We start from the raw sequence: 10,000 nt of genomic DNA, 5'->3' as shown, positions 1-10,000 counted from the left end.
CAGTAAAGTCTGAGCGACCTATTTTGGAGGAGGTGATGTGTGATGTCATGGAAATAGTTAATTACATCAAGTCCAGTGCTTTAAACTCAAGACAGTTTATTCCTTTATGTGGGGACATTGATTCTGAACTTAGATGTCTGTACTATGCTCCAACCAGGTGGCTATCCGAGGAAATGTTCTCGAACGAGTATTTCAGCTCAAAACTGAGATTGAAATGTTTTTGGATAATGAGGGGCACAATTCAGCAGGAAAACAGTGATATAAAATGGATGTCCATTCTGTGCTATTTAGTAGACATATTTTTGCATATAAATGCCCAGAATATATCACTGTAAGGACCAGAAGAAAATGTTATCTTATTGAATGAAAAAGTACAAGCATTTCGTAGCAAACTGGATATTTGGGACTCAAAATTGAAAACAGACAGAATTGCTGCATTTCTTAATTCAAGGGAAGTTTTTGGAAGATACAGATTCTATACACTTGAGTGATATGGAGTGAATAATGGATGCGCATTTAGATAAACTGCGCCTGAGGATAGAAATATATTTCTATGAAATTAACCCACTCAACAATGCTTGGATTCAGAATCCATTCTCACGTGATATTGAACATCTGCCAGATGAACCAAGTGGACTCGCAGAATTAATACTTGAAATAAAATCAAGCAGCCCCATACAAGAGGAATTTAACCCCATTAAATCATTTTCATTTTGGATTAGCTGTAACAAAGAGTTCTCTGGCAAGTTTAGAACCAGTCAAGATGCTTTTACCATTTGGTTCAACTTGAATGTGTGAGGCTGGCTTTTCAGCTCTTATGAACATCCGAAGAAAAGAGAGGAATAGATTGAACCCATAAAATTATATCGGAAGTTCCCTTACAAATTTATCTCCTCGCATTACTGAAAATATCTCAAACTGGTGTTATTATTCCCACCACTGAAGATTTTTGTCAAATACATATATATTTTTCTCCACTTATTTTCAACTGAAGGTGTGATCATTCACATAAAATTATTTGATTTATTTATAGCAGAAGTATTTATTGATTTATTTGTCTTTTTCACCCCGATGAACATTATTTCTATTATATATTTCTCTTCATTTATTTTCAACTTTATTATATGTAGACTTTTTTTGTATTTACAACAGAAATAATAGTACTTCTGGATATATTTGCCCCAATAATAGACGAATAAAGGAAGATTCAGTCAAAGGAAAAGAGTTTGTTTTAATCATTCATGTTCAAAATGATAGAAATGGTGTGGGGGTAACGAGCTTGCTGCTAGCCAAGATTTTGGAAAAAGTGGGGTAATGACCAAAAGTAATTGGGAACCGCTGCCTTATACCTAATACTCGATACATAATACTTATTACTTGATACCTAATAAATAATGCTTAATACCTAATACCTAATATTTAACACAATACTTAATACTTGATACCTAATACCTAATGCTTAATACCTAATACCTAATATTTAACACTTAATACTTAATACCTAATAGCTAATAATTAACAAAACGACTAAACGACTATATACATCTGGTCACGCTCAGGGGCGTTACCAGATGTGTAACTACACGGTCTCTCCCGGTGAAAATGTTTATTTATGCGATGATTCACTTGTTTATGCAATGATTCATTTGTTTATGCAATGATTCATTTGTTTATGCAATGATTCACATGTTTATGCAATGATTCATTTGTTTATGCAATGATTCATTTGTTTATGCAATGATTCACATGTTTATGCAATGCTTCGTTTGTTTATGCAATGATTCACATGTTTATGCAATGCTTCGTTTGTTTATGCAATGATTCGTTTGTTTATGCAGGACCAGTGATTATAGAGAGGGACTGCGTGTGCGCGTCTCCATACATAAATATATAGCCACCCTTTTTAGACGGGTTGCGTAAACTAGTAAAGAATAAAGAACATCACCGTACGTGGTGAAAAAAAAAAAAAAAAAAAAAAAAAAAAAAAAAAAAAAAAAAAAAAAAAAAAAAAAAAAAAAAAGGCTCTGCTTTCGGGCCGCACAACTCTAGCACTGCTCGTATCTTCCACCTTCCGTACTGTGCTTTCATCACGCATGCATTCATGCGTTTCCGCCGCTTCGGTTTTTGATTGGACGTCCGCTGAGGCGGACGATAAACATCGGTTGTACGCAGCCAAAAGGCAATCAGCTTTGAGGGCCCTCCGCCTCCATGAAATTTTATGCTACCTGGCGAGGATACTCTCCAAAAACAGAGTCGAGTATCCAAAGGAAATAATTTCACGGAAAAAAAAATCATGTATGAAGTTATGTGAATTTCAAATAAACTTGTGAGAAATTCTTTTAATTACAACCGAAGTACTAAGATAAATTAGATAAATTTGTGAGAATGTGTTTAAATCACGTGTGAAGTCGTAAGGTGAATTAAGAATAAATTTGTGAGAACGTCTTTTAATCATATACGAAGTTGTAAGGGAATTATAAATAAATTTGTGAGAATATCTTTTAATAATATACGAAGCTCTACGGAAATCAGAAATAAATTTGTGAGAATGTCTTTTGATCATAAAAGAAGTTGTAAGGGAATTATAAATAAATTTGTGAGAATATCTTTTAATAATATACGAAGCTCTACGGAAATCAGAAATAAATTTGTGAGAATGTCTTTTGATCATAAAAGAAGTTGTAAGGAATTAGAAATAAATTTGTGAGAATGCCTTTTAATAATATAAGAAGTTGTAAAGAATTAGAAATAAATTTGTGAGAATGTCTTTTAATAATATACAAAGTCGTAAGGGAATCAGAAATAAATTTTTGAGAATGTCTTTTAATCATATAAGAAGTTGTAAGGAATTAGAAATAAATTTGTGAGAATGTCTTTTAATCACATATGAAGTTCTAAGTTAAAGTAGGGATAAATTTGTTAAAATAACTTTTGGAAAGATGCCATTGGGGCTATGAAAACTAATGGTATTTTATAAGATTGTATTTTAATCAAATATGAAATAGATGAATTAGGAGTTAATTTGTGAGAATGTATTTTAATCATAAATGAAGTTGTAATATGAATTAAGGATAAATTTTTTTGAGAATGTCTTAATCATGTATGAAGTTCTAAGTTGAAATAGGAATAAATTTGTGAGAATGTATTTTAATCAAACATGAAATAGACGAATAGGATGATTTGGGAGAATGTGTTTTAATCATATACGAAGTTGTAAGGGAATTAGAAATAAATTTGTGAGAATGTCTTTAAATCACGTATGAAGTTGTAAGGTAAATTAGGTATAAAATTTTGAGAATGTCTTTTAATCATATATGAAGTTGTAATGTGAAATAGAAATAAATTTGTAAGAATTTCTTTAAATCATGTATGAAGTTTTAAGGCGAATTAGGAATAAATTTGTGAATGTCTTTTAATCACATCTGAAGTTTTAAGGTGAATTAAAACTAACATTATGAGAATTTCTTTTGTAGTTGTAAGGTGACTTAGGAATAAATTTATGAGATGTCTTTTAATCATACATGAAGTTATAAGGTGAATTAGAAATAAATTTGTGAGAATGTCTTTTAATCACATATGAAGTTGTAAGGTGAATTAAAAATAACATTATGAGAATTTCTTTTAATCATATATGTAGTTGTAAGGTGACTTAGGAATAAATTTATGAGAATGTATTTTAATCATACAAGAAGTTATAAGGTGAATTAGAAATAAATTTTTGAGTATATCTTTTAATCACATAAAATTGTAAGGTGAATTAAAACTAACATTATAAGAATTTCTTTTAATCATATATGTAGTTGTAAGGTGACTTATGAATAAACTTATGAGATGTCTTTTAATCATACATGAAGTTGTAAGCTGAATTAGAAATACATTTGTGAGAAGGTCTTTTAGAGAGATGCCATTGGGGCTGTGGAAAGTAATGCTATTTATAAGATGTGACTAACGAAGGATTGAATATACTCTTTAAATTGAAAAAAAAAAATCTAAAAAAAAAATTAACAAAGATAATGGAAAATGTGGCAGAAGAGTAAAAAAAAATTCTGCCTGACTTGGAAACCGTAGCATGACATAAATATATACATTACTATGAACATATTAAGTATTATACTTGCAAAATCACGATAATTGAAAGTGTGGCAGAAGAGTAAAAGGAAAGTCTGTGTGAATTGGAATCCGAAGTTTGAAATATATATATATATATATATATATATATATATATATATATATATATATATATATATATATATATATATATATATATATATGTGTGTGTGTGTGTGTGTGTGTGTGTGTGTGTGTATATATACACATATACACACATATATTTACATATATATATATATATATATATATATATATATATATATATATATATATATATATATATATATACATACACATATATAAACTATGTATTATATTTCAAATATTACTCCATTGCAGTCATAAAAAAGTAATGAACAAAACAAGAAAGTAAGAGGGATCTGATCCTCTTCTCCCTCCCTCACCCAACCTTTTCCAGCCTCCCTCAAATCCCTCACTACCCCCTCCTACTCAGAGAGAGAGAGAGAGAGAGAGAGAGAGAGAGAGAGAGAGAGAGAGAGATTTTGCTTTGAGCCAATTACCAATGAAGACATCTTCTCTTAATCAAAGGAACTTTTACAGATCGCCGAAATATTGCTGGAAAAAAAAGTCTGAAGCTTCGTTGCAGAAAATTTAATCAAAAGAAATAAAAGCAATTTTCTCTAATTTCTTTATTGATATCTTCCGTCTTTTTCGTCTTCCCAGATTTTATTGTTGTTAATGTTATTATTATTATTATCATTATTATTATTATTATTATTATTATCACTTGCTAACCTACAACCCTAGTTGGAAAAAATAGGATGCAATAAGCCCAGGGGCTCCAACAGGGAAAATAGCCCAGTGAGGAAAGAAAACAGGAAAAATTATATATTTTAATACCTGTAACAACATTCAAATAAATATTTCCTATATAAATCATAAAAACTTTAACAAAACAAGAGGAAGAGAAATAAGAATAATGTGCCCGAGTGCACTCCCAAGCAAGAGAACTCTAACCAAAGACAGTGGAAAACCATGGTACAGAGTCTATGACACTTCCCAAGTTTAGAGAACAATGGTTTACTTTTGGAGTGTCCTTCTCCTCGAAGAGCATCTTACCATACTAAAGAGTCTCTTTTACCCTTACCTAGAGGAAAGTAGCCACTTAACAACGATAGTGCAGTAACCCCTTGGGTGAAGCGGAATTTTTTGTTTGGATATTTGCTGAATTCTACATAACATTAGAATTAATTCACTATTTAATTCAATGATAACTTGTCGAATAATAAATACTTACAGATACGTATTTGAGGTTTGATAATACTTGAAATAGTACTTGACACTTTGATAAGACCAAAATTTTTAAGGACGTAAAAAGAAATATATTTTTTCTTACTGGTAATCTCTCAAGTATAAATACATAATATACAAAATAAATAAAGCTATTTTCATTCTATTACATCGAGGAATTCTAATCAACATAAAAAAATACACAACCAATAGACACTTATCCGTCACACTTTACAAACTTGGCCTGACACTTGCAACACTTACATCCCAAAGGAGTCACTTAAATGACGCCATCAGATATGTTTACTTTTCTAAGTTTATTTTCGCTCTTTAGTTTGCAGGCATATTTACTTACAAAAAACTTTTCAAGACTCCTCATAAAATTGTAATACTTTTCACGCGTTTTAATGTGGATCGTGAATTTCAATATTCTTTTATGCCATCAATTGCAAATATATAGAAAATAAAGCCAATTAGCTGTGATATATATATATATATATATATATATATATATATATATATATATATATATATATATATATATATATATATATACACATAACTTCGATATGAGATAAAAAAGCAAAATGTTACGCCAAATGTAGTAACTTCTTTAATCTTGAACTTCATGACAAAGAGAGAGAGAGAGAGAGAGAGAGAGAGAGAGAGAGAGAGAGAGAGAGAGAGAGAGAGAGAGAGAGAGAGTCTCTGAATCACCTCAACGTTATCTGCATTACTCGCTCAAAAACATCATCATAAAGATGTTTTTATAGTGTTCAGTTTACTAATTAAGCTTGAAAGATATGAACAACATCAAATTTCACACCATGAAAATTTTGATGTGAAGAGAACATTTTCATCGAAGGTAGAATGTTCTACCAAACACACACACACACACACACACACAAAAAAAACTTTCTTCATTAGAGATAATATGCGTAGTAAATATTACAGGTAACTCTTCTTCATATCTCAAAAGATCAAACTTTGAGGCAGAATAGTTAGCGGAGACTTGCCCTAAACCGGAGATGCCTTAGCTGGATATGTCACATGAATTTCTCTCGATAATTTAATTATTTTGGCCGAATGAATGATAGAATTTTCCCAATACTCTCGAACAAAATACTGTTAATTAAGCCTCTTTGGGATGTAAAAATTGAAATAGCTAAATAAATCGTTTAGCGTTCCTGATACTCAAAGACTCTCAAGGAAAAACTCAAGGAAAAAGGTGATCATAATGTTCAAACTTACGACGACTGTCTTCATGTTGAACAGACTGACGTAAGTCTTATCTTTATTGTTTATATATGAAAAATCTATTTCAATGTCGTTGCAGTTCTGAAATTTTTTTTATTTTAATTGTTCATTACTTCTCTTGTAGTTTATTTACTTCCTTATTTCCTTTCTTCACTGTGTTGTTTTTTCTATTGGACCCCTTGGGCTTATAGCAATTTGCTTTTCCAACTACGGTTGTAACTCATTAGGTAATAATAATAATAATAATAATAATAATAATAATAATAATAATAATAATAATAATAATAATAATAAGATTAGTAACAATAATAAAATTCATAATAATAATAATAATAATAATAATGATAATCATAATAAGATTAGTAATAATAATAATAATAATAATAATAATAATAATAATAATAATAATAATAATAATAGGAAAATTGCAAAATTTTGGAGAAACTCGCTATAACAAGAACAACAATAATAATAATAATAATAATAATAATAATAATAATAATAATAATAATAATAATAATAATAAAAATAATAATAATAATAAATAAAAATTTAAAAATTTTGGACAAACTCGCTATAACAACAAAAACAACAACAACAACAACAACAAGTGAGCAAGTCCTGAACGCGGACATGGTCCTCGTAGAGGACATACCTCCGCCAAGGTGACCTAGAGCGCCATATGTCCTAGAATCATGAATTGATGTGACTTCGACCTTCACATGACCTTGACCTTCACGTGACCTTCAAGTGACCTTGACCTTCACGTGACCTTGACCTTCACATGACCTTGGCTTCAAGTGACCTTGATCTTCAAATGTACTTGACCTTCACGTGACCTTGACCTTCAGGTGACCTTGACCTTCACGTGACCTTGACCTTCACGTGACCTTGACCTTCAAGTGACCTGCTTGACTTTTGACCTTCAAGTGATCTTTGTTCATTTGCCACTGATACTTAATATGACATTGATATAATGCACCAATATGACCTTGACCTTTGACCTTTATAAATTTGAACATCACCCATGGGTTGCGCCTGGACTAGGACTTCCCTGTTGGCTTATGCAAAAGTCAGTGCTTTATTTCTGTCTCTTGATATGGCCACTTATGTCATAGTGACACCAGTGACCCCTGTGACCTTGACCTTGGGGTGACCTTGACCAAAATTTAATCAGTTCTTCCATACACATTGGGGAACTACTTGGCCAAGTTTGAAGTGATTCCGTGTAGAAATGTGGCCTCTACGTTGTCCACAGACAGACAGACAAACAGAGAAACAAACAAACAAACAAACAAACCGAACCGAAAACATAACCTCCTGGCGGAGGTAATAATAATAATAATAATAATAATAATAATAATAATAATAATAATAAGTGAAAATTGCAAAATAATTGGACAAACTCACTGATGTTCATTATACTTCTGGCCTTATCAAAAGACTTCACTCTAATTAATTTTGAGATTATATAAGCAAAAGCTGACGGTGATCATTATAATTAAAGCTTTTCAATATAGTCAAAGCCACTTTCAATTTATCACGGAGCACTTGACTAAATTAACTTATTAACGCATGTGACTTTATTCATAATGAAGAAAGTGAATACGTTTGCCAAATATTACTTTGTTACATTTGAAAATAATATTTCGAAGGAGTTTTGTAATTTTGAAATGTAACTAGAAATATAATTGTCCGGAGTTTAATCTTTACTAATGTAATTATAGTCAAAGAGCAGATTTGCACCGACTCGCAGCGGTACCCTTTTAGCTCGGAAAAGTTTCCTGGTCGCTGATTGGTTGGACGAGATAATTTTAACCAATCAGCGATCAGGAAACTTTTCTGAGCTAAAAGGGCACCGCTGCAAGTCGGTGCAAATCTGCCTCGCTAAAAGAAATGGACTATAGTTACTTAGCACCCGTTGAGATACTGCCGCTAGAGAGTTATGTGGTTCTTTGACTGGCCAGACAGTACTATATTGGATCCTTCTCTCTGGTTACGGTTCGCTTTCCCTTTGCCTACACATACACCCTATAGTCTGTCCTATTCTTTAGATTCCCCTCTATCCTCGTACACCTTACAACACTGAGATTACCAAACAATTCTTCTTCACCAAAGGGATTAACTACTGCACTCTTATTGTTCAGAGGCTACTTTCCTCTTGGTAAAGGAAGAAGAGACTCTATAGCTATGGTAAGCAGCTCTTCTAGGAGAAGGACACACAAAATCAAACCATTGCTCTCTAGTCTTGGATAGTGCCATAGCCTCTGTACCATGGTCTTCCACTGTCTCTTGGGTTAGAGTTCTCTTGCTTGAGGGTACACCCGGGCTCACTATTCTATCTAATTTCTCTTCCTCTTGTTTTGTTAAAGTTTTTATAGTTTATATAGGAAATATTTATTTTAATGTTGTAACTGCTCTTAAAAATTTTTATTCTTCCTTGTTTCCTTTCCCCACTGGGCTATTTTCCCTGTTGGTGTCCCTGGGCTTATACCATCTTGCTTTTCCAAATAGGGTTGTAGCTTAGCAAGTAACAACAATAATATTAATAATAATAATAATAATAATAATAATAATAATAATAATAATAATAATAACTAAAGGAGTTATATTCCATCATGAATAGCTGGACAGATCTACAAAAGGATGACTGCACTAAAAAAAAAATTTGCAATCAACACGGAAAATAGCAAAAACGAATTTGCATGAACCTGGGCATTACGAGTTTTGGGATGATATATTTTAGGATGAAACGCTTTTATTAACAGCTTAATGGAACTCGCTATTACATAATTCATTCGCAGATTAAATGCTTGTTAAAAACAATCAGTTTTCTCTGTGTCATTTATTGATGTCTATTAAAAATAAAGGATCTAATTTTTATAGATGAAATAATTATGTAGTTTTTTTCTCTTGATTGAAAAAGGAAATAAATATCAGTTAATTATTTTCACTAAATTATTTATATGCATATGTATGTACGTATGTATATATATACATATATAATATATATATATATATATATATATATATATATATATATATATATACATATATATATATATATATATATATATATATATATATATATATATATACATATATATATATACACACACACAGTACTACAACATTATATATATGTACACAAACACGCACACACACGTGTATATGTATATATATATATATGTATATATATATATATATATATATATATATATATATATATATATATATATATATATATATATATACACACACACAGTGTTACATTATATATGTACTTACACACACACACACACATATATATATATATATATACATATATATATATATATATATATATATATATATATATATATATATACACACACACACACAC

At 30.6% G+C, this 10,000-nt stretch overlaps 1 long non-coding RNA gene across 1 annotated transcript in view; it reads right to left on the bottom strand.

The window, feature by feature from the left end:
• Positions 1-10,000, bottom strand: part of LOC137629156 (uncharacterized) — a 1,187,366-nt gene that overhangs the window by 532,260 nt on the left and 645,106 nt on the right. The gene's annotated exons all lie outside the window — the stretch shown is intronic.

Source organism: Palaemon carinicauda, chromosome 37, assembly GCF_036898095.1.
Source record: "Palaemon carinicauda isolate YSFRI2023 chromosome 37, ASM3689809v2, whole genome shotgun sequence".
NCBI classification, from domain to species: domain Eukaryota; kingdom Metazoa; phylum Arthropoda; class Malacostraca; order Decapoda; family Palaemonidae; genus Palaemon; species Palaemon carinicauda.
Note: the sequence above shows the minus strand (reverse complement) of the source record. Positions and strands in the feature narration are given on the sequence as shown.